Source organism: Castor canadensis, chromosome 2 (genome assembly GCF_047511655.1).
Source record: "Castor canadensis chromosome 2, mCasCan1.hap1v2, whole genome shotgun sequence".
Classification (NCBI taxonomy): domain Eukaryota; kingdom Metazoa; phylum Chordata; class Mammalia; order Rodentia; family Castoridae; genus Castor; species Castor canadensis.
Window position 1 is genome coordinate 186,188,983 of NC_133387.1, and position 26,006 is coordinate 186,214,988.

The 26,006-nt window shown below is 43.9% G+C and overlaps 1 long non-coding RNA gene across 1 annotated transcript in view; it reads left to right on the forward strand.

The window, feature by feature from the left end:
* Window positions 1–374: 374 nt before the first annotated feature.
* LOC141417961 (uncharacterized) overlaps window positions 375–26,006 on the forward strand; it is a 32,027-nt gene continuing 6,395 nt past the window's right edge. Inside the window, exons 1-2 of the long non-coding RNA XR_012442560.1 lie at window positions 375–598; window positions 4,892–5,029. This is a non-coding gene — a long non-coding RNA (uncharacterized lncRNA). The remainder of the gene's footprint in view (window positions 599–4,891; window positions 5,030–26,006) is intronic.

Consider the following 26,006-nt stretch of genomic DNA (forward strand, 5'->3'; position numbering starts at 1 on the left):
TTAATCATAAGACCCCCCAAACTTTTTCTCTACTACTTTTCCTTGGGATGTAAGCAAGTGGGGGAGATAAGTAGGCCCTGTTGGTGGAGCCCTCTGGGCTCAAAGAGCCAGCCATTCCCAGAAAGCCTATGGGAGGGTAAGTTCTGGGATGGAAGTCAGTCCAAGGTTGGGCGGATTACAGAGTTGGGGGCAGGGACAGACCCATGGACCAGAGACCTGCAGGAGCCAGGGGCCCCCGGCACACAGTGTTGCAAGTCACAGGAAACAATGCCCCGTGCTTTTGTAATTCTGTGTTTGATTGCTGGGAAAGGGAGGTGCTTGGCTTCCCACCTTCCTTCATCCCTGAGTCTCCTCTTCCTCTGCTGGCAGGATACCATTGAATCATCCTTTTCAGCTTACAGTCTCCCAGCTTCCAAGAAACATGAATTCAAGATTATGGAATGAAGATGTGTTTGTTTTCTGCTCCTCCGGACAGATGCCTCACGGGCTGGCAACCTTGCTCCCAACTCCAGTTTGTTCCATTTTCTCTGTTGGAAGGTGTACCAGCCATCGACTTGCATAGCTGTTTGTTAAAAATGAAAGAACTACTTTCTTCCAGGTGAGTGAGTCCTGGAGCTGGGGACTTCAGCAAATGACATGGGTTTTCACATGGTGGATGTACAGCAGTGGTTAGCTTTGTCTTGCTTAACACAAAGCCTTCTGATCTTTGCTCCAGCTTGCTTTACTCTCAACAGGCTGACAATCACCTACATATTTGGAAAAAGGAGAATTTCTGGCAGGAGCCAGGCCCAACCCCATGATTGGGGTGAAACTGGCTCCCCCAAAAGCTCCCCAATGCTCCTGGCCTCTAGCTTTGATCTTCTTGATTTCTCAATGTCGGAAATCCATCCAATTTGTTTCTTTCCCTGAGCATTTGGCCTCAGCCAACTTCTATAAAGTGCTCACACAGGTCAAATCCTCTCTAGTTTCCTTAGACTTTTTAAAAAAAATATACTTTTGATTGTAAAATAGTTTTAGATTTACAGAAAAATTGGAAGATAGTATAGAGCATTCCCAAGTGCACTATCTCAATCTCCACCGTGGATACTGTTTGACATTACTATGGTATGCTGGTCAAAGTTAACAGAACAATATAGATATGTCACTATTAACTAAAGTGACACTTTATTTAGACATCCTGTGTTTTTATTCATATTTGTCTTCTAATCCAGGATCCTACTAGGTACATCTTATGACATTTAGTTGTTGTCTTTCCTTAGATTCCTCTTGGCTATAACAGTTTCTTAGACGTTGCCTATTTTTGGTGATTTTGACAGCTTTTAGGAATCAGATGTATGGTAGAGGCACCTCAAATAGGATTATTTTAATGATTTTCTCACAATTAGACTGGAATAATGGGATTTATTGTACTGTTATTTATTATTATTTTGTGATACTGGGGTCTGAACTCAGGGCCTTGTACTTGCTAAGCAGGCTCTGTATCATTGGAGCTACACCTTCAGCCCTTTTTGCTTTAGCTATTTTTCAGATAGGATCTCACTAACTTTTTTGCCTAGGCTGGCTTGAACCACCATCCCCTATCTCTGCCTGCTATAGAACTCTGTGGTTTTGAGAATGAGACCACAGAGTGAAGTGCCATTTTCATCAGCTTTTCAAGGGCATGTATTGCCTGTATGACTTAACACCGTTGAGTGAGCCTTGATCAGTTGACTAACAGGTGCTGGTCAGGCTTCTCTCTGTAATGTCATGTTTTTTTTTTCCCTTCTGTACTATACCCCTTAGAAGGAAGCCACCATGTGCAGCCCACACATAAGGACTGAGTAGTTATGCCCATCCCTCACAGAGGACAGAGAGTTCCAACTATCGGGAATTCTTTTGTCTAGGATATTTGTTTCTTCTCTAATTAAATCGTTTATATCAGTATAAACTCGTGGATATTTATTCTATACTTTGGGCTGCAATAAAATACTACATTGTTTGTTCAATTGTAACTCTTTGGAGTAGGCTCTTGTGTCCCTTTGACACACTCCATCCTTTTACTTTTTGAGCACGTCCTTATTTTCTGATACAATAAGGCATCCTGTACATTACCTGCCCCAGTCCCAGTCCTAGAGCCAGCCATTTCTGCAGAGAATCCTGATTCTTCTTCTTCTTTTGTTTATTTATTTTTTGGAGAACAGTATTAGAAACCAAGATGGGGAAACAAGGCATTCCTGAGACTTTTTAAAAGCTCACTTGCAGGCTCCTCTTTATCACACAAAGCTCCTTTCTTTAGCCATGGAGTAATTACACCATCTTTTGGCCTGTTCTCAAGCATGCAAGTTGCCTTTCAACCTATTATTTCTCAAAGTCCCCCCATAAAACTAAACACACGTAACTCATGTTGACCTGCAGCTAATGAAGTAATGAAGACACCACTATGTGCCTATATCCCACTGTGTCTTCTCTGGTTTGCTATCACAAGTCTCTTCAATGAAGACCACAGGTCTACATTCTGAGAAGTGAATTACAGGCTCCAAAGGCTCCATATGGACAGGATGAGAATGCCTGGTCATGAGGATCGTCCCCACAAAACTGGCCACTTAAGAAGAAAATCTCCTTAATTGGAAGCCTGGAATATTAGGCTAATGCTTGCCCTGCGTGGTCTGAGTGAGGCGAAGCCATGGTTTAATAAAATGTGACCCAGGGCAGTAGCTGTGCTGGATCCATCTGCTCTTACTTGGTTACTTTACGGCTGGTTGAACTTTCTATCCAACATGGCCATGCTTTTCTTTTTCAGAAGCCGTCTCTCCTCAGTCTTCTCCAACGGCAGTCTCACTCAGACAGATGGCCAGAGTGCAAAGGCTATTAGCATAGTCTTAATAATATGAGGGTCAGGAGGGCTCTTAAGGGTTGTGTGGGTCAATCTCATGTTCAGTGTCCATGTCTCACTTTTACAATGTCTTCATCTTGTCGCTTCCCAGTCTCAGTTTGAATTCCTCCTGCAACAGGGAGATCATTACCTACTCAGGAAATCTTTTACAGCTTTGGGCAGTGATAACCATTAAAAAATTCTTCTTACATTCTCTCTAAATATGTTTTTAGGTAGCCTTCTCTTATTGGTACTACTTATATCTCTCTTTGCACCACACACAGAATAAGCTAGCTCCCTCTCCCACTTAGCAACCCTTTTTATATTTGAAAGTGGTCTTCTTTTCTTTTTCATTTTTCCCTTTTAAACCTAGTTCTATATCATGAATATTTCTATGTCTTTGAATATTCTTTGAAAACATGGTACTTAAAGGCTTCATAATATCTCATTGTAGTTATGCAGTATAATTTATTTAACTATCCTCTTATTGTTGATATTGAGATGGTTTCCAATTTTTGGTTATTATATATAATATGCAGTGAATGTCACAAATATCTTGGTCTGTTTTTCAATGATTTCCTTAGGGTAGATTATTAGAACCAGTATTAGTGGGCCAAAGGGTAACTGTTAGATTGTATTTTGACAGAGTCCAATCTTGCAGTTATATGGAGAGATCTGGGTATTGGTATGTGAGGGTTTAGATTTTCAATGCTGGACAGAGTTTTGGAGTGGTTTGTGGAAGCTGAGGATCCTTGGCTGTTACTGAAATGTATAGGGTAGGTTATTCTGTCTTGAAGAAAAACTTTGGTGACCAGAATGTGTGTTGTCCTCTGTTGACATGAAAGCAAGTGGCTAACATTTAGAGCAGAAATTTAAAGTCACATTTCAGATGTGGTTGCATATATCTGTATGTGAGACTCCTAGGCAGATGGAGTAATGCCAGCAGCAAGGCTGGTGAAGGCACCTTTTTTGCGACCAAAGTCAAGGTGTCCACCATGATATATGGAGCAGCTAACCACTAACACAATGGAAATACTGAAAAGATGAGAGATTCCACAAGTTCAGATGGAAGGATGGCTGAAGAATGAACATTCAAGGAAGGGACAGATTCATTCTAGAATGGAACCTAAAGGGGAAGAAAGTTTTTGTTAAACTTTTACTGTGTGTTTTGGTTGGTGCAAAGAAACAATGATTGGCATTTGTTCTGACTTTTTTCTAAGGGATGAAAAATGAAACAATGCATTTTGAAATAAGATGGTAACTTGAGATGGAGGGTGGTACTGAAGAAACACACACCTGGGGGAGCTGGGATTAACTCTGGTCTCTTCTACAACCAGCCAGGTAACCTGGGATAAGCTTGTAACTCCAGCCTTGGTTTCCTTCTCTACAAGATGGAGATCATAAGCCTGCTGTAAGGGTTACATATGAGTCCATGCAAATAATGGTTTGGTACCTATCATATAACAGGTGCCTAACTAATGCTCACTGTTGTTGCCATTTCTGCTGTGAGCTGGAAGCTAAGCACCTAAGCATGCCCAGAAAATTTCAATACCTCATAGACCATGGAAAGCAGAAGTCAAGGCCAGAAGTAAAGTCAGTGTCAACTTATTTCATTGACAGCAATAATGTTATTCACAGAGTTTATCCCAGAAGGTCAAACTCTCAACAGCCTTGCAATGTAGAAATTGTGATGCATTTGAGAGAGTTTATGCCACACAAAAAGAGTAAAATGTGACCCCTTGCTCTAGAAAGGCTCTGGGGTAGAGGAAGAGGGAGAACTAATGCTTCTTTTTCCTTTTTTTCTTGGTCTTTTGAATTAAACAAACCCATTTTATTGTGGTTAGAACACTTCACATGAGATCTACCCTCTTAACAAAGGCATTATGTGTACAATATATTATCATTGATGCGCTAGTTACTTCAATGCTATCAATATGGTCTATTTTGGACCAAACTCTTTGCATACTTCATCTTTTTTTTGTACCCCTAGCACAATACTGTGAGATGGTATTTAATTGTATCTTTATTTCATTTTCATAGCTATGGAAAGCGCTGGAACCATCATCTGACATCAAAGCCTGTGCTTGCAACTCTACCGTGAGGGAAAGATTTACTGAAAGCAATATAAAGAGCAGATTCATCGTGTCATCTTGGACATATTCTTTCAACAGCTCTCAGGTTTGCTGTTGTTGTTGTTAGAAAATGGCAATAGTTACCACCCAAATGTGGCCAGCAACTGAAATGCCTTGGTCATTACTACATTCACTACATTGTCTCTAAGATTTCATGCTTAAAGGATGGAGATTACACTCACAGCAGGCATATTTGTAACCTTAATTTCCTGGGCTATATTAGCATGGAGAAGAAGGGGGACAGGTGGCCTTAAACCAAACTGTACTTTCCTTTGGTCCCTCCTTCATTCTGTTGCCTACAGTTACTGGGATGTATTCTCCTGGGAACTATTTATGACTTCTTTGAAAGGCCGTGGGACCTATCTCTCTGCTTTCCACCTCTTAGTGTTCACAGTTGTCATGCACAGGGCTTCATCTTCTGGTTGGGTCTGGTGCCTTTCCCCAAGGGAATGACATTTCTGTTTCCCTGTTGGTCCCTGGACAGTCCTCTATTCCAACTATAAAGTATCACCCCTTCTGCAACTCCTCCATCCCACTCTAGAATCAATGGTTCAAGGGTAAACTATAATGTTCCTTACCTTAAAAATTTCAGAACATGTGCATAGCTATTTTAAGAAGCAGAGGAAGGGAGAATCAAGGGTAGAAGAAGGGGTACTAGCTTGGCTTCTTCCCTCCCCAGCATCTTATCTGAGGTCCATTCTGCCTGTGAACATATCTTACACTCTTTGAGACCCATCTTAGTTCCAGCCTGTTCTCTGAGCTCATCCCTGGTCTTTGCTCTTTTGATGTTCCCCTCCCTGACTACAAACATGTTCAGTCTTCTTCCTTTCACCTAGTCTTGTCCCCTTTCACCTAGTCCAGATCTAGACAACTATTGCTTACTGCCTGGGATTCACCACAGCTCTTTCTCTCTCTCTCTTTCTGAACCCCTGACATTGGAAGCCCAGGTCCTACTTTCAATCCTCTGCAGGGCTGTAACTGTGTGCCTAGCTTCTCTTTGAGCTGGAGCTTGTTAAAAGTTTCTCATGTGGCTTCTTTTCTTCTCATTTTTTGTGTTTTCTTTCTTGAACTTGGCACCTACTCCCTTTGGACCTGTGTTGGGGTAAGAACACAAGTTTCAAGGTTAAGGGCAACAACTAATTATTCCTCTTCTCCAGTGATCTATCAGTGCCTGTGAACTAGTCTCTGTCTCTCCACTGGGACAATTCACAGGTCAATGGGGGCCACTGTTTCTATATTTAGGAAAGTTCAGCCTTTGTTTGCCTTCTTGACAACTCCAGAATCTCTTATGTCTGATGAGATCTATTAGAAGCTTATGAAAAAAAATGCTGTAGTTCAAACCAGCATATCCAGATGCCCCTGGAAACCATCAGGAAGCCCCTTTCTGTACTGTTTGTCATTTATGAACATGTGTTGTATATTTCAGAAGAGATGTTGCAAAAATGTTAAAGCAATGGCAGCTTTGTTGGAATAGGATCACGAAATAGGAAATGGAGTTGGGCAGCCCATATTTGGATAGACAGATCAGCTTTCCATAAAGCAACACTGGCAAGTCATCAAAAGTCCCCAAGCCTTTGCTTCTCCACCTCTAAAATAAAGATGAAAAGAAGACCTTTCTGATGGTGTTGCTTTGAAAAAAAAAAAAGATGAATGTAAAGTGTATTGTAAAATGTGAGGCATGTTTTAATGTTGACTATTAATAGTAACATGTCTTATTATTATTATTGTCCTATGATTCCACAAGATGCTTTAGCAACAAGGAACAGAAACCCAGAGTTCAGCAGGCTTAACCACAGGGATATTTATTCTCTTATATAACTACAGGTCTGGTGGTAAATCAGGCTTCAGGGTTGGTCTGTTCAGGGTCTCAGTCCCAAGGGTGTCCCCAAGGAGTCCAGATTCTTTTTCTCTATGTTCTTCCGTCCTGGGTATTAGTTTTGTCTTCAGCCTAGTTTAAAACACTTAGTAGATTTGGGCGTCACTCAGACCCAGCACTGTTCTGAGGAAGGAGAGAGACTGTCTTTGGAGCTATCTTTCTTGGGATCAAGAAAACTTTCCCCAGACTCTCTGACAGCCTTCTCTTTCTGCCTATTTTACAGATGCCTTCTTTAGAACAACCAATGGCTAGAGACCCTTGGAAAAGTCAAGTCTCTGAGTGTGGGGAAGGATAGTACCAAACTATATGGATAGTACTGGATTGTATAGTATCTTTATATCAAAGTACCCAAAGTAATCATCTCAAAGGAGGAAAGATTTATTTTGGCTCATGGTTTCCGAGGTTTCAGTCCATGTTGCTTGACTGTTACTTTTGGTGCACTGTGGAGCAGAACATCATGGGAGCTTCTAGGGCAGGAGGATGCTCACTTCTTGGTGACTAGGAAGTGAAAGAGAGAGACAGTCAGGAAGTGGTGTGGGTCCCAATATCCTTTTTGAGGACCTAACTTCTTTCCACCAGATCCTACTTCCTAAAGACTCTATCATCTCCCAAAGTACCACGGATTGGCCACCAAGTTTTTAACACATGGGCTTTTGGGGGATACATCCAAACTACAGCATGGATCATGTGGGGGAACTATCCAAAAAATGGAGTGAACACATGTCGTGGAGGCCACAATAGTATCTCACAAACTGTGTCCCCATTAGACCGTATGCTCTAAAGGTAGGAATTCTTTCTGTGTGGAGTTATATTTCCAGTGCCTCCAACACTACCTGACACATTATGGCTGCTCCATAAATATTTGTGGAATGAAATAAATGACAAGCAGTGTGAGATTTGATGGGGCGACGCCATTTACAGGAATAGACTTGGATGCACCTCAGTGTGTAATAGGCACCCCTTGCCAAAAGTCAGGGCTATTTCTCACTTGTTTGCATGCTCTCAGCTCTGAATACAATGTCTCCCTCATAATAAGTGCTCCATAAAAGTGTGCTAAGTAAATGAATGGCACATATTTTGTTGAAGAAATTGGACTTTTAATGCTGATAGCAGACACTTACATAGTGCTTCTTCCATTACGGATATTGGGTTGTAAAAGCACTTCCAAGTCTTAACTCCTACCATTCTCACAACAACCTGGGGAATTAAGCACTCTAACTATCCCTATTTTATGGCTGGGAAAACTGAGGCATCCAGATGTTAACTAATTTCCATTGAGCCCCACCTGGACAGTAAGTGAGGCTCAGAATACCTGCCCTTATTGCCATGCCCAGCCAAACTGCTTCTCCAGTCTGGCCTTTGGCTCTGCCCCCTGACACCTTCTGGTCACCACAAAAGGGACACCTGTCTGATGAGAGGGCTTTGCTGATTCTCCTTCTACTTGCTCCTGCCCTGGCGCTTAGATGTTGCAAGAACCAGAGGAGCATTTCAGGAGGACCTGCTGCTCAGAGGATGCTCAGGAGAAGGGGGATTTCAGGGTGGGTCGGACTAGGCTCAGCCTCATATTCTTCTGATGACAGACTTAGGTCACTTCCCTGTCCACCTTCCTCCACAGAAAGCCAGCTCTGCAGAACTGCAGCTGTTTTTGCCAGAAAAACCTGCCGTATATCATTGTTTATCAGCCAGTGCCCATTTCAGGCTGCCCTTCCTGTTTGTCAAAAAGGGAATTATTTATGGGGCTGCCACTTGCATAGCTAGAAGGAATCAGGCTGCATTAGCAGTGGCATTTCTGCTGTTGTCCCATCCAGGCTGGGCTGACTTGTCCGTTCATTTGCAGGGCTGGTGTGTTGTGAAGATAAATCCTTCTCTGGTAGAGCCAGCCTCGGCACTGGCAGCTTGGCTCCCCCTGCAATGGCTTTGGAGAACTGGCCTCCTTTTGAGCTTTTGGTTCTATATCCCAGACTTGGTCATGATGTCAAAAGGTTGTTGGTGAGATAATGATAACAACAATAATAATAGCAATAACGATCACTTACTGAGCGTCTCTTATATACTAGACATTATTCTGTTTCTGTAAACACTTTGCATATATTAAATCATTTACTCCTCAAAGCAAGAACCTCTTTGTCTCCCTTATGCAGATAAGGAAACTGAGACGTTGGGAAGTTCCACTCACTGCTAAGTGGCCAGGCTTGGCTTCAAGCCCTAACATCTGGCTCTGGAGGCTGCAACTCAGTCATTTCTGGTGCTTCCTGAGCCCTTGCCACGTGCTGGAGCCTGTTCCCATTATTTTCCATGATATGTCTAAACTATTTCTTCCAGCAGCCTCAGATGACAGGAGCTATCACTATCCAAAGAAACCAAAGTTGAGCGAGGTTAAATGGCTTGCCCAAGGTCACAGAGTAACAAGATGAGCTGGTCACCTGCCTTGGTCTTTACTGCACTCTAAGCCTCCTATCCCCTCTTGCAAGAAATCAGAATGATTTGTCAGCAGAAACTATTGAATCTAGCTTGTTCCTTAAATTAACTCCCTTCCATCATTTGAGTGCTTTCCTTTGGGAAGGTCTTCCTTATTTTCAACTGGAATCTGTCATATAACTTAAGAATAGAAAGGACTCAGCATTGATTTCTCTAAGCCTGTGTTTCATAGAATCCCTGTGGCTGGAAGAGGCCTCCTGAGTCACTGTGCCCATCTTCTGGTCTCCAGGCAAGACTGCCTTCAGTATACTTTTGTTGTCCTGACATCTTTCTTACTGATTATTACCGGGGGAGGGGGGGGACTGAGTACTCTCTAGGTGAAGGTACAAAGGGCTTGACAGGTGATCAGGGTAGTCTGAGTGCCTTGTTGGTCAGGTGACAAAGGGATTGGGGCAAGGACTATTTGAGGGAGCACTAGCCAAAATAACCTGCAGCACCATTCCTACCCACTGATGCCAAATGCAGGCGACAGCCTGAAAACAATTTGTCCGGTCTGTGAGTAATGTCTAGTAACTAAATGCAAATTAATTTGTTGTTGCATTTGAGTTAATTTATGGGGTGTTCTCTTCACCAAGTAAATTTTAATTAAGAAGAGTAAAACAAATGACAAAGTAATTTCCAAAAAATTAATTTTCAGTAAACACAAGCTATTGTTTTTCTTTGAATCGGTAATAAAAGTTAGAGTGGAGCCTCCTTAACACCCACTCCTTCAATACCCTACTCCAAAGATGAAGTTTGAGTCTAAGCCAGGTCCTTGGAGTGTAAAGGCAGTGGTGCAAATTAGCAGGTAGGCAGGGCCAAAAGGAACTGGGCAAAGAGCCTGAGAGAAATCAGGCAACAGTCCTCAAAGAAATGCAACAATTGCTACTTCTTTGGTGTTCCTTGTGTGTAATTTTCATGCAACTCTGTATCTTTTTAGGAGCTTAGCAGGAGAAAGTGCATAAAAAAATAAAAAGGAAAGAGGAAAGAAAGCAAATAGTTGGACATCTACTTTGCTCAGCTTCCTCAAGCACTGAACTGGATGTTTGACACGGTTTCTCTCATTCATCTAACAGTTCTCTGAGGAGGGTAACCACTACCTGCTCACATAGCACAGATGAGGAAGCTGAGGGGTTTAGAGCTAGTGCAAATTCACAGTGACTTCAGTTAATTGGAATTGATACCAGCTGTGTGGCCTCCAAGCTCTCCTTCACAGCACACTGTCACTTTGATTACTTGTATGACAAAATGACTTTTGAGATCAACTTGTAAAACTGTGCTGCAGCTACCACCAGAGCTGGCCCTTGTTGCTGCTGTCCTGAGTCTGGCTTGGGTGAGAATTGGGATTGGGATGGGGATGCTGGACACTTACTGTTGGGGTTAAGTAATGGGTAAACTGGAGACCCATCCTGGAGTGAGGCCTCATGGAGCAAGGCCTTGGGGAATGAGACCTTGGAGAGATGGGAGTAGCTGTGAGCAAAGTGCATAAGGCACATGACCCAGCTGGGTAGAGTTTGTGCTGGAGCTTCGAGGGTTGGGGTCCTCTCATACTGCTCCATTGTCCACCTCTGAAACTCCCCCACATTGTCCTTGTCCCTAGTCAAGGCTGCATTGAACACATCGGAGCTGTACTTCCTTACTCAAGAGTATACAAGGATCAAATCCAGTCCAGGGAGCTGAGCAGAGGTCAGGGCTGGAAGCCAGGGAAGCCAAGCCCCGTGGTGGTCACACGATGCAGGAACACACTGTAGGGTCTGCTTCTCTGGAATCCTGCTTGTCCTGCTGCAGTCACTGGGGGCTCCTATGAAAGTATGGATTTGTCTGAGTTTCTCTGTTTAATCCCAAATCTGTCAAGCCTTGTTAAATTTGATGGGGCCTGAAAGGTCTGGTGTTAAGCAAATACTCGGTGACCAGAGTCTTTGATGAGAATCAAACTGAAGCTTAATCCTGAGGTAATGGCTTTCCCCATAATCTCAGGAGGCTGGGGATAAGAGAGGGGGAGGTGGAATCCAGGAGCTGCCTGAGGCATACTGCTAAGAGTGAGTGGGGAGTTGAGGGGGGAGGTAGGGAAAAAGAGCTGAGTTTGGCTGCTACCCTTCAGGTAGGAGTTCCAGACTATTGTCAGTGTCCCGCCTCTCCCAGGTCAAAGTCACCTGGGGAGTGCATCTGCCAGAGTTGGGGTAAAGCAAGGAGAAGGCCTAGTCCTTCAGTCCCTGTTTAGGCAGATGGATTTAGATAAACAAAGAAAATTGTTGGGGGGCCAGGAAAGAAGTGGGATTCGAGAGCCACTTCAGGACTCTTAAATAGACAAGCCCTGAGGGTTCCTTGGCTTCCTGGGTTCTGAGAGGCTGAATTGTCCAAGAGAGGGATTGGCTGGTGGGTAGCTTCTGTTTCTTTGCACAAGGAAGGCCAGGCTCCACAGGTAGCAGACTGGGGGAAAGCAAGAACCCCCAGTTACCACCAGACTGGGGTGTATAGGGCCCATGTGACCACATCTGAGACCTTCAGCCAGGTGACAAAGCTGGACACTGTGGACCTGGTGCAGTAGGATGGGGAGCTCTTGGGAGAGGGGAAGGGTGTTGGCTAGAGACAGTGAGGCAGACAGTAGCCACACACAGAGTCACCTTCTGTGACAAACAGGGCTGATCACGCCATCTCGGGGGCTCTCTGGAGAAGGCTGTTGTGCGCCTTGTCAAGGTACCTGATTAAACATTCATGGGGAAAAAAATAAAAAATAAACATTCTGAAAAGAGATGCTTAAGCAATCAGGCACTTCAGGGGGTGGGTTACTGCAGTGCAATAACCACATACCCCAGGAGTAATCGGCATTTAATGTCTCCAGCACCTTCGGGGTCCCACGTGGAGGCATAGCTGCCTAGGTCACCCTCCCCAGAGGCTCCACTCGCCAGGGGAGGCTGGGATCTCCCTGTTGTTTACACTTCACTGTTTATTCTTTCTTTTTTGCCTCATCATTTTGCTTCATTGCAAAGAATATAATGTGCAGGAGGGAGGGAGGTGCTGGCTGTCAGTGGAAAGAGGTAGGGTGGGAGATGAGGCTGCAGCCTCAAACTCCTGCATGGAGGGGCTTCCTAAAGCCTGGCCAGTGTCTGATCCAGAGGAATGGCACTGCCCAGGCCTTCTATTACTAAGTCAGTGTTTACAGAGCTAAAACAGACACTTGCATGAGACTCCTGAGAGTTTGTAAGCAGAAAATGAGGTTGCACTGACAATAGGTACTTACAATAGGTCAGACACTATTGTCAGGTGTTTTATCCATGTGATCGCATTTAAGTGTACAACTATATGAACAAGACACTGTTAGCCCATATCACAGATTAGAATGGTTGGGCACTGAGAGGTTAAGTAACTTCCTCAAAGTTATATACAGCAGGGATTTGAACTTGGATATTTTGATTTCAGTCTTATGTTTTAGCACTAGCTTCCTCTGACAACGAACAATAAAATCACTGCTTTGATTTCCTTACTCAAGCAGAGGTTTTTGAGAAGAAAATCCAGCTAAACACTGGACTTAGCTCCAAAGCAAAGGGTGGGGGTAGAATGACAGACCAATGCACAGAATTTAAATCCCAGGCATCCTCAGATCCCCAGGTGCGACTGTCCTGGGCTCACTTACTCTCCTTAGTTCACTGCCTGCAGGACCAAATGTCTTGTGACAGCAGCCAGAGGCTCCTCTTTCTGTGGGTGTTCTAGGGGCTGCTAGGGCAGCTGCCCCATCCCTGCTGTGGCCATTATAGGAGAGGGGTGCTGGCACCCAGAAAGCCAGACAGATGTTTGATCAGGATGTTGATGAAAGAAGCGAATCAAGTATTTGCATCCTGAGCCTCTCATCCCCACTGAGCTCCCCTGAGGAGCAGGGGCTGATCTTCTGGAGGTATCTATCTCTCTGGCAGCAAAACAAGCTCTTCAGACCAGAAGAGTTTTCTTTGCAAATTAAAGCAATTCATTGTGCATCTGTAGTCAAATACACACCTGCACCCTTTTATTAATATGGTCTGTGTTTTAATTGGCTTTCTTGATAGCTAATTACCTGTTAGATAAAGGGTTGCTCACTGCACAGAGGGCATTCATCCACCAGGGCTTGGATAAAGCCAGAGCCACAGCCCTGCAGGCAAAGTGAGCCACAGGGCCAGCTGGCATCTTGCATGCACTCTGGGAGGTGGTCACCTTGGGGTAGGCCAGAAGAAGTTAGAGGAAGAGGAGCAGAAAGTCAAGGATGCTCATTTATTTGCTCATCCATCCATCCATCCAGCCTTTATGGAAGCACCTTTCTCAGCCAGCCACTTTGCCAGAAGCTAGGTTCGTGTTGAGTCAGGGTGGCAGGTGCCTGGAGTTCCTATCTGAGCCGGCAGATGGGAGCTGCAGTATCCACAGGTCTCAGTGTGCCAGCTTCTTGGGAGGTACTGGAATTTTCTGGTTAGTGCTGAATGCTTATTTGCACATGATGCAGGGCAGTGGGAAGTGAACTGTTCTAGTGGAAACCATGGGTAGGGTCTCTTAGAGCTCAAAGGGTGAAAATACCCAAGTCCAACCACTTGATTTTGTAGAGGAGGAGAAAAGTGCCCAGGGAGGAGAAGTGAACTGCTTGAGGATGCACAGCAAAGTTGGACTTAAACCCAGCTCTCTAGACACCAAATACATAGCTTTCTTGCCACTGTCTTGCAGGTTATGAGGGCCAAGTACATCACTGATGACAGAAGAGGACTGTGTTGCAGTGGCACATTCTCTTCTGGGCAGTGCTCTATAGGGCCCTCTTGTTTCTTTGCATTAAAAATGTTTTCTTTCAAAACTGTAAATCCTTGAGCAGGGAAAGGGCTTTCTGTGGACTTCACTTTCTGTATCTGTCCAGCAGAGTCCATTGAGAGAGACAGGCCCCTCGGAGGTGAGGGAAGAGGGCTGCCCTGCTGTCAGGGAGGATGAGGGCTGAGTTGGTGATCGATGATTCTGGTAGCGACATCCAGGTGAGGCAGGTTCTGGGTCCTGGGAACACATGGGGAGGATTCTCTCCATCCAGGCTGCAGAGTACCAGTTAGGTAGGTACGGTGTGTTCACGGTGTGTGTGAACATGCACATATACACACATTAGAGGAGGCAGTCACTGCCCTAGGGATCTTTTTACTTCTCTGCAAGGAATGAAATTGTATGTCCTGCTAAGAATTTCCCAGAGCTCCCTTGCATTTGGTACCAACTTCAATCCTTTAAGCTTTGTCCCCAAGCCATTGTCCCCCTATTCTTGAAGGTGTGTGTACTAAGAGGTCTTAAAGATACTTTGAGTTGTACAGCTGAATGTTTAGTGGAAAGTACCAGGTGAGTTCAAATCCTAGCTTTGCCTCTTACTGGTCATGTGACCTTGAGCCAGTTACCTAAGCTCTTGGCACCCCAGATTTCTCATCTGCATAACAGGACTGTAAGATGAACTGATGACACAGAGCATGACAAAGTATTCACCAAGTATTAGTCCTATTGTATGTTAGCCTGTGACCCTCTCAACAAAGGATCCATATGACCATTTTCAAATACAGTGAGGTATTGGGTAACAAGTACTTCATGAGTTCTAAACCATCACTCACAAGTCAGTGGTTATAGTGGTATTATAAAAGAGAAGCATTCCTGCAATCTGCTAAACACAAGACTTTATCTGTGTGGGATAAAGGTACAACACAAATTTAGTGCTAGGTCCCAAGAGAGGAATTATTTTCACTTTGGGATTAAAGGATATGAACAGCTAGAATCTTTGCCTTCTACCCTCCCTGACTAGGCTTTTGGGCACTAGAGATACCTATAAGTCTAGGTCAATATAAAGAATGCAATGGTTTCACTAGCTGTGTACCTTAGGAAAATTACCTAAACCCTCTATTGTCCAGTTTTCTCATTTGTAAAATATATATAATTAAAAGTAATGCCTCAAGTGAGACATAAATGGACTGGTGTGTGGGAAGCAGGGGGACACTCCTTGCACATAGTAAGTACTCAAGAAACATTAGTAGCTTTTATTGCCTGGTTTGACATCAGACAGAACTAAGTTTGAGATCCCAGCTTAGCTACTCATTAGTGGTAGTGGTCCTCTGCGTTGTTGCTTAATCTCTCCTAGCCTCAGTTTCTATTCTGTTGAATAGGGACTATGTGACTAACTGTTGTTAATAAATGAGATAATGTGTGTAGAGGATGTGGTAAAGTGCTTGATCATGGGAAGTGCTCAACAGTATTCGTTCTGTCATTGGGGACCATGTGCACTGTCCTCTGAGATGCTCTCATGACTCCTGTCTCCACTGCCACCTGGTATCCTGTCCTAAATATGATGGTACATGTCTAAGAGAATGGGACCAGTGAAATATCAAGAGCCTAAGGAGTTCCCATTCATATTGAAAGTCTAAGCAATACCAGTCCTTTAGGTATGGAAGGTTTCATTTTTTCAAGGTGATTTCATGTATTTCATTTTGGTCTCCAGAGCAATCCTATAAGATAAAGTCTATTTTATTGCTTTTGATTCATAGATTAACAAGAAAACAGAGGCTCAGAGAGGTTATGTAATTTATCCAAAGTCCTTCAGTAAGGTAACAGTAAGCTGAGGTTTAAATGGGGATTCAGGATTCAGCAAGAATAATAAACATTTTTTTATTGCTGGATAGTTACAAGAGACTTTGTCATACACAATCTCATCTGTGTCACAACAACTCTACAGGGTAGCTTTACCTATCATCTCCATGCTATAGACCCAGAGAGGTTACGTGCTCAGCAAACAGATAACAAAAGTGAGCTTTCGGTTTCTGTTTTCTGACTTCAAGTTCTGTGGTCTTTCTACTTGCCATTTTCCAGTTCTTTCTTCAAAAGCAAGTTTATCATAAGGAAACAAATAAAACACCAGCTGAAACAAGAACAGGCAGCTACGCTCCAACAGGCAGGCCACACCGTAACATTTTTTGACAACAGCATGGATCAAGGTATCCAACAGAAAGCGTGGAAATCTACCAGGCAGCTTTCCACTGAAGGGTGTAATTAGAGAGCTGACAGGCTGTACATGCAACGCCATTAATGGGTCCACCTGTGAGAGACCTGGTGAGCACAGGTAATTTGGACAGAGTGGTGCACTCAAAGGAGATCCATGCTGCAGGTGCCTAGCCTGACCCCTTAGGCCACCAGTCTCCCCAGGGAACAGGAGGAAGGGCTTGGCCTGGGCCCTGCCAGTGACATAAAGCTATTTGCTGTGGTGCTCATTGTACATTATGCTAAAAGTGTGACAGATTTTCGAGGCAGTCTGGGTGGGAACCATGGAAACAGGTTAGGGGAGAGGAGAAGCCGATGGCTGCTGCTCCTATTAGTGAGAGAAGGGTGAGTTGCAGGGAATGTGCCCTTCCTCCTCCACCATCCTCACCCACTGCTCCTTGTCCTGAGCTGCTGGCTGTCTGGAAGCATCATCGCTTCTAAACACACAGTCAAAGCAGAAAAGGGAGGTACAAGGCAGCAAAGAGCTCTCACCCAGACCCTGGTCATAGTAAGAAGTTCCCACGTGCTGAATACCTTCCATGTGCCAGGCTCTGTGTATGGTGTCTCCCCTACATTTTCTCCAATCCTCTCAACAACTCTGACTACCTTCATCACAGGTATGAGGAGGAATATTAGGGCAAGAGACTAAGCAACTTGCTAGTCACACAGCTACTAATGGAATATGCATTTGGGTCTAAAACTCTCTCCAATGACTGTGTTGCAAACATTGCACAATGCTCAACTCCAACACCCCAACAGCCCTCTATGAACATTGACAAGCCAAGTTTTCAAACCATTCATTTAGGACAGAAAAAGAATCCTATAAGACTCCCTGTTTTGATATGTACAAGGTCACTGGGGTTTTCCACAGTGACGTCCTTGCATTGGACACCTTCTGATGTGAGCTGTGAGACAAGACTGATGCTCCATCTTGCAAGGTCTCTTTCCCTAAAAATCTTTACCAGCCCTCTCTTTCTTCATGTTTTAGTTCTGGCCATCACTGTGGTTTCCAGCCTCTTGAGCAAAGAATCCATCTTCTTTCATTGTCAAGAGCAGGGAAAGGTGCTGGATGGGGAGCCTGGAAAGTGACTCCTCGTCCAGCAGGGGAGTAGTGTTCTGGTGGAGGCAATGAGCTAAGCAATGGCTGCCTGACTGGAGACTCAGTTCCCAGGTTCAACTCATCTTCTCCACCACCACCCAAATTGTACACTTCAACCCATAGGTTGAGAGACTTTTAGGAAAGGCATCTTTTCACTCTCTCTGCCTGGGATGCCTTTCTTTCTGTTACTGGTCACTATCTATTTATTAGAATATTCAAATTAGGTCTTTTTTGGTGAAGCCTTTCCAAATCCTTTCATCCTATCCTACCTGACCTATACTATGTAATATGCGAAATAGCACTATACACACACTATATTTCTTAGCATAATGGACTGGGGTTTATTTTTTTATATATGTGTGCAAATGAGAAACTGGACAGAATGTGATTTGGTTCATCTCATGTCCTTGATCCCTGCTACCATATGAACACTTCTAGTCTCATATGTATAAAAGGAAGGGAAGGAAGGAGGAAGAGAAAGAAGAAGGATGGATGGATGGTGAATGTATGTATGTATGTGTGTGTGTATGTGTGGGTGGATAGATAGATGAATGGGTGAGTGGGCAGTTGGATGGATGGATGGATGGGTGAGTGGGTGGATGGGAAGATAGGATGGGTAGTCAGATGACTAGGTGGATAGCTGGACAGATGAGTGGCTGGATAAATAAATAAGTAGATGCATGAGCAGATGGTTGCATAGGTGGATGGATTGGGTGGTCGAATGGCTGGGTGAGTAGATGGGGAGATTGATGAACAGATGCCCAGATTCACAATTTTCAGATGCAGTGAGGTATCATCGAAGGAACAGTGGTATGAGAACTCAGAAGACCTGGGTTTGGAATCTGCATGAGTCACTTAGAATTGTGTCACTGTTGGCAATTTTTTTTACTCCTTTGTGACCAATTTCCCAATGGATGAAGTGAGAAAACTAAATGACTTGATTGCTAAGACTTTATCACTCTCTAAATTTCTCATCAAGCTATCTCTTGGATGGAAAATGCATTTCTGTTAGATGCACAAGTACCAACTGGTTTCCTAATATAAGGCCACCAACTGAGAGGTGCTGTAGCGTTTTATACAGATGAGGGTGTGTTTCTTGCTACTAGTGAAGCTGCTGTTCGATTTGAGAGGTAAGTTTGGACAACCAGCTGAGTCAGGAATGGGGAAGGAACAACTGCTTTCTCTGGGCTCGTTTGCTTTCAGAAGCCAAGATAAATGCCATCTTGACTGTATATCCACAGATACCCCATTTTCTTAAGAAAGAATTTGGCTTCTTCCAGCTCAGTGCCTCCATGCAGAAGATTCTGCTGTGTTTAGGTGATGTTTCTAACCTCTAAGGACCTGCCCTGGTTGCTTAGTCTATAATCTAAACTGACAACAGACTTTCTGTTTTTAAAATAAAGCCTTTTCCTTTTCATCCTCTCTGCTCAGCTTCTTCCCTCCTCTTTCCCTCCCCGAGCTTCATCATCCCCCTTCCTAAGTTTGAAGTGAGTTTTATTAAGTGGTGCTGTGTCATAAACTGTTGAGTTGTGTCAGCTGGAAATGGAACATGATTAAGTATATAAAGGAGCCCAGCCTCACCTGCCACAACATTATGCAACAGAAACCTTGGCAATATGAGAGCATCTTTTCTTTCTCTTTCTCCTTCCTGGTGAGCAGTGCTACCTGCCTCTTACTCCATGGGTCTTGCTTCTGGATCCTGGGTTCCAGTTGGCTTAGGAATAGGTATGCCTGGGCAGGTACAATGGCATAAGAACAGCCTTCCTATAGGAGTTCCTTTTGAGGCCAACTGTAGTTCAGATGGACCTATGGCTGTAGTGCTCCTTTGTCCTTTTCTTTCCAAGTATTTATCAAGTCTGGGAGAGTCTAAGGAATTTGGTTAATACACTCCTGAGAGAGCCATGGGGTCAGGTGTGTTGGCACAGTACCCTGTGGCCTGGCCACGTCTTCCAGTCACCTCCACTATAGACCGCCCAGGAGTAGGTTACTTCCTTTTGGTTCCTTCTGAAAGCTCATCTTCTCCTGCAAAGTTTTTGGGAGTGATCATAATTGCCTGCCTTGCCCCATCAGCTGGTCCAGCTCAGGCTAAAGAGTTAGAGTATCAGTAGAGGCATGGCAAAGTTCTTATCTGGGGTCCAGGAAGGATGCACACTGCTGGAAGGGTGGAGCAGTTCATGTGGATGGTAGGGCCCAAGAACTGGGACCTCTTTCCAGGTCTAGTTTCCTCTGAGCTGGCAGAATGAGGCTGAATTTTTTAAGGAGTGGGTGCATGGACCTGGGTAGGTAATTGAGGATGGCACTAAGTGGAACTGGAGAACTGGAGACCCCAAGGTATTTCCATGACCCTCCCCCTACCTATTTCTGATTTGCTATGTTTTTTGTATGATTGTGTTGAACTCATAGGGCAAAATGGTGTCCTGTGATGATGTCATGGGAATATGAGTAGCTCTACCTCTTTCACTTAAGCGCTGGTCCTGCCCCTGGCCCTGGACAGCCTCGTCTGTGTCGGACTTTGACTCGGTATATCTCCTCTGTGGTCCTATAACTGCCTCTTAGAAATAAAACTGATGCTTGGGGAGGGCAATTGGCCCTAAGACCTCTATGTTTCCCATCTTTTTTTTTTTTTCCTTTCACTTCATAGCAATCTCTGCTTTGACTTGGAGTTAGGGATTTTAATCCACAGCAAACCATCATTGTGTCCATGGCTGTCCTCTAGGAAATATGAGTCCTGTCTCTCTGTGACCTTGAGCAGAGGTCCCAAATTATCTCCTGAGTCCCAGCCCCTTATTTCCAAAATGCCTGCTGGGTATCTCTGCCGCAGACTCATCCTTAAATTCTCCCCTCCTAATTGCGCCCATTCAATCAACACCAAGTGCTATGGATTCCTCTGTCTAAATACCTCTTAAATCAATCACTGCCTGATCGGCAATACAACCCTAGCTTTAGCTCAGATTCTTAGCTTTTCTTCCTAGGCTTATTGCTCTTCTCTTCCTACCTGCTCTCCCTGTCTTCATTCTTGCCCACCTTCAATCCTCCACGTGGCTTCCAGAGTTATCTTTCTCAGACGTACACTTTGATCGTCTGCTGTTCTGCAGAAAAACTTTCAATGGCTCTCCATCATCTTCAGTGTGGCATACAAGGACTTTCACAATTTGGCTTCAGTCTATCTTTGGACTCATTCTCTGACAGTCTCCTTTTTTTGGTTCTATTCTCTTGCCATGCTGAACAACATATTATGCCCCGACATACATTTCCATTCACATCTTTGTGCCTTCTGTATACACTCTTCCCTGCCCATGGAATGTCCTCTTTGCCTCTCTATCTGGCTAACACTTAACCCATTCTCCTGACCAAGCTGAGTTTCCTCTGCTCTATGAAGCCCCTCCTTACTGCCCCAGAGGCAAATCCCTCTCAGTGCTTCTCTCAGTCATTCCTCATATTAATCTGGAATTACTTACACATATGCAGATCTCCCTCACCAAATAAAGAGACACTCAAGTGCAGGAACTCAACTCCTAGCAGGATGCTTGGCATACACTAGGTATTCAATAAATATTATTGAATATTTATTACCGAAATATTATTGAATGCAGGAAATTTGCAAGAAGAGAGGGGAGGGTTTGTTGGGAAGAGTAGCATGGGGAACCAAGAGGAGACAGAAAGGACAGCTTTTGTGTGCCCACAATGTCCCTACTGGTTATGTGTCACTGATTTTCAGGGACACTACTAATGAAAAAAATATTTAGTCCTGCTTTCTTTTCATGCACACACATTCACAAGTCAGATAAAATCCTTTGTCTGACCACATGTTTCTATTTCTGCTGTAGATAACATCATCACAGTAACCAGCTGGTGATGTGTGCTTCTCCTCCCAGATGCCTAATCTCTCACAAATTCCTGAAATTCCAAGCATCTAGTCCATTTTGTGGAGGTCTATGAGTGTCCAGTTATTGAGATTTGGGGTGTGAATGGTGTAGTTTGAAAATATGACCTGAGAGTGCAGAACCTGTCAGGTTCCTCACCAGCTTCCACTATGGTAAGCTGCTGATTTTTAGTTGCTGGAATAGTCAAAAGAAAAATCCATGTGTGTTTCATGAAAGCAGGCGCTCTCCTCGGCTGTCCTTGGGGATTCAGCACTTAGCTGGCTTCTATTTGGCTTGCAATATTTTTGTCCATTTCTAATACATGGCTTTATGTGTTTAGCTTGTGTACAAAGTTTACGCTCATAAATGGCTTATATTCTGTCTAGAGGGACTGTGAGACCCAGGCTAAAGTCTGTGAGCAGAGTGTAATGTAATTCTGGTGTTTTATTAACCATAATAACCAAAAGTCTCCAGCCACTAATATATCTGCATAGAGCTTTGTCTGGTTTTCCAATTATTTTAACTTTCAGTACAAACTGGATAGAAAATTCATTTCAATGTAGTTGAGCTTTTTATTCTCTCTAAGCTGAAATTAAGTCATCTGCCATGTGAACCGTACGTCCAGGGGCAGTGAGAGTAAGTGCCTGAGCTTCTCCCTGGCATCAGGAGAGGTCCCTGGAGCCGTGACAGAAAATATCTCAGAAATTTACTCCCTCTCTCAGAAAAAGGACCTTTTAGGCCACATTGTTGTTGTTCCTTTCACTTTTAAATTTTAAAAAACTTTCTGACCATCCACTTTAATGGATGGTAAAATTGACTCTCTAGCTACAGAGGACTTCAGAATCTGAGTTGGGATAGTATTGATTTTTTTCTCTTTATAAAGCTTTTCTTAAAGTATTCACCTGATGACTTTAAGTTACAAACTTTGAGTTAAATTATGAACCTTTTAGCTTTGCATTAGAGGTGGTATCTGGAACCTGATTTGCTAGATCAAACCACATTAGTTGTGTTATGTTATTTTCTAAAAACACATTTCAGAGAAATAACTCCAATCTGCGTTGCATTTTATAGAGCAAAATAATTGAATGGCGGCTGTTTGTAATTTTAGCAATCTCTTAACCTTAATCATATTTAATGGCTTTTCTCTTCAGGCTAACAGGAGAGAGAGAGGAAAAAGGTTGCAGCTCCCTTATATAACAGTGCGATGGTAATGCACCCTGGTCTCTGGCAGCACTGTAAATTCCTCCTCTCTGAATTGTTGGTTCGGGACAATCATTCAGCAGGGAATTACTTTCTCATCTATGAAATAAATGAGATGTTAAACTAGTTTTCTGCTTCCTGTGGTACAAATGTGTCAGTGTGCAGTCCCGTGCAGCGAGAAAAACAAATGCCCAGGATGCTGGCGGCCAGAGCGTGAGAGGGGCTCAGGGGCTCTGGGATCAATGAGTGAGATCAGGGCCTGGGGGACAAGGAGAGAAAGGAAGACCACCAAACTGTGGAAGGTGCTGAAAGTGCAAGCCCCTGGATTCAGTAGGGCTAGGAGAAATTTCCTGAAGACAGGTGGAGGAGAGGATACTCCAGTCCACAGTCTCTGTGCTGCCATCTGCCTCCCATGGAGAGAGGAAAATGAAGAATTGATTAGCTGCTTGGGGTTCCCATTTTAGAGCTTGAAACACATGTCCACTCCAGGTTCTCTGACTGTTACAACCTCAGTGGGCCACTAGAAAGGGTGGAGAAGTGTCTTTTCCATTTTAGAGATGGGGAAACTGAGAACCCAAGAAAGAAAGAGAATAAAGGCCATACAGTTAGGGGTAAAGTTGGAGTTAAACTCAAGTGTGCCGGGGAATATAGGTTGGTTCCAAATAGGATTCAGATGCAGCCTGGGTGTCTCCTCTCCTGGCACTGGGTCTTCCTCCTCACAGTGGCCACCTTCAGTGGCCAGAGCTCCAGGCTTGGAAGGTCAGTGGGACTTGATTTTACTTACAAGATTCCTCTAAGGTGTGCTGCACCTCAGGGTACCCTTGTCTGTACCTTGTTTGCTTGTTCTGTCAAATATTGCGGATTCTGTTCAGAAACAGGACTTGAATCTCTTAGTCTCTGTGAGGCCCTTAGATAATTTTTCAGTGTCCTCTTTGAGAAGAGAGAGTAGATGATTAAGTTGTGTTCCCCAACCACTTATCAGCCATGAGTTGGGAGATCTTCTGAAACCATAGCAATAGGTGTTCTAACTGAACACCTATTATATACCTTAAATTGTGCAAAGGATTATAAGTACATTATCTTATTCGGTCCTTAGAGTAAACCTATGATGTAGATATTATGTGCCCATTTTATAGATGGGGACGCTGAGGCTCAGAGAGTATGACTAACTTGGGAAAAATTGTACATAAAGTACATGATATAGCTGGAATCCAAATCCACCTATGCTTAAACATTACTTCCTGGGACAACTTTGTCTACCACCCAGACTACCTAGGGTCGTTCTCAAGGCCCTTTCTACTGCTCCTCCATATCCAATTGTGTAATAACTTCTTTGTTTTCCAGGAAACTAAAGCTCCAGATGGGCAAGGATTGTGTCTTTTCTGGCACCCCTTGGCATGTCTTCAGTAAACACTGAATGGATGGCTGTTCCACTATGCTTACTAAGCCCACATAACTTCCATCTAACATTCAACAGCATGGGTCTCAGTGGAGGAGCAGATCCTGGTGCCTGACTGGTCATGTGCCCATACTCAATTCCAAGTCAAGGTCCTGGGGTCTTCAGTATCCCATGTCTTGGACCAAGGACACAGGTGGTAACATGTTCAGACTTAATGTACTCCAGGACCCAGTTCCACTGAGAGAACTGCTTGCATATTGTGAAGCTTTTGTGTGTCATTACTAATTAGAAAATTGCCTTTTGAATTGAATATGTTTCACAGATGAGTTTACTGAACCTCTTGCTGAGGTGTGATTCTCTCATTCTTGATGTGAGACAGTCCCACTCTGAGGTGGCATATGGAGATTCCCACGTCTCTACAAATTGCACAATCATCAACCCACCTTTTCGGATATGAAGAACCAGGCTGAGCATTAGGAAGGGTTGGGGTCTGACTCTGTCCATAGGGGGGAGATGGCAGCTGGCTTCCTTTAGAGTGGTTCCATTGGTTAGTTCAGTGACCTCCCCTGTGCCTTCTCTGCTTCTGGCCTACGGCTCTGAGGAAATTCTGGAACCATGGTCTGCAGCTTTCTTCTCAACCAGTAGCTGAGTTGAAAATGTACATCCTCACTGTGTTTGTTCAAAATAGTACCAGTCTTCTCATTCCTTGCTCTAATATTTTTTGCCATTATTTCAGAACAGTTCTTTAATGTGCCTAATGTACCTGAAATTTGGGGGCATCATTTTTTAAGTTATCAGAAAATGGGAAAAAGTAGTTTAGATTGGGCAAGAAGTCTCACTAAGACATGGTCAGAAATAATTTTTGAGCTGTTGGCCTATGATTCAGAGCCTAGGAAAGATATAGAGGCAGGTCTTTGTAGGAGATGAGTAAGTTTTCATCTGTGAAGAAAGTACAGAAACTCACATCTCATTATGGCTACCTTATTAGTATAATTACTATTGCAATGACACATATCATAGATTACCTTAGTTAATCTTCCCAGCATCCTCCAATATACATGTAAGAAAAGGAGTGTTGGAGAAGTTTAGTAAACCAAGTATACACAGCTAGTTTGTGAAGCAGGTTTTAAACTTAGAGCAGCCTGACCCCTAAGACACCATGTTCTTACTATCATATAGTACGGTCCCAGGAACAATGTGAGTAGGAAGCCATGATAAGTAAGGACTGAAGAGAGCAGTAGGTTAAAGTGGTGTCTTCTTATGACTTCCCCACTAGATCCAGCTACCATCTGGTCACCATGGTTACTTGCTTCGTCCTGGGCCTTTCTATCCCCATTTCCTGGCACATTCCTGTCAATAAATGTTTGAATGGGTAAACACATGTAAGAACATCAGAAATTCCCCACACAGAGGACCACAAAGTGGGTGGCTTAAACAAAAAAAACTTTGCCTGTCATAATTCTGGGGGTAGGTGTCTAGAATCATGCTCTTTTGATTCTCTGGTAGAATCTTTCCTTGCCTTTTTCTGGGCCTTTTCAACGTGGTCAGTCCTTGGCATTCCTTGGTTTGCAGCTTTGTCTCTCTAGGCAGCCTCTTCTATAGTATGTTATTCTCCTGTGTGTCTCTGTCATCACGTGGTGGTTTTCTTCTTCTTGTAAGGACATCAATCATATTGGATTAAGGTCTTACCTGAGGACCTCATTTTAACTTGATTACTTGAAAGGACCTTATTTCCCAATAAGGTCACATTTTGAGGCACCTTGGTTGAGCACTTCAATGTGTCTTTTGGGGGGAGACAGCTCAGCCTACAACAAGTGGGATATCCACAGCTCACCTCTCCCCACTCCCTGGAAATAGAGGAGGAGAAATCCAATCAGGTTTTGAAGGCCTCCTTTGAGGGCCCCTGGAGAACAGCCCCACAGTGAGATGGCCAGGCAGTGCCTCACTCCTCCCTCCCCATCCTCTACCCACCTCTCTCAGAGACTCTGCAAGTATGGCCGCACATCTGGCTTGGACTACAGTGGTGCAGCCAGTGCTGCCTTGCTCCCACAAACTTTTTCTTGGTTCTTGGAACACTTCTGGAGGGCAGGAGCAATTGTCCCTTCTATAGCCCCAGCATAGGAGGGC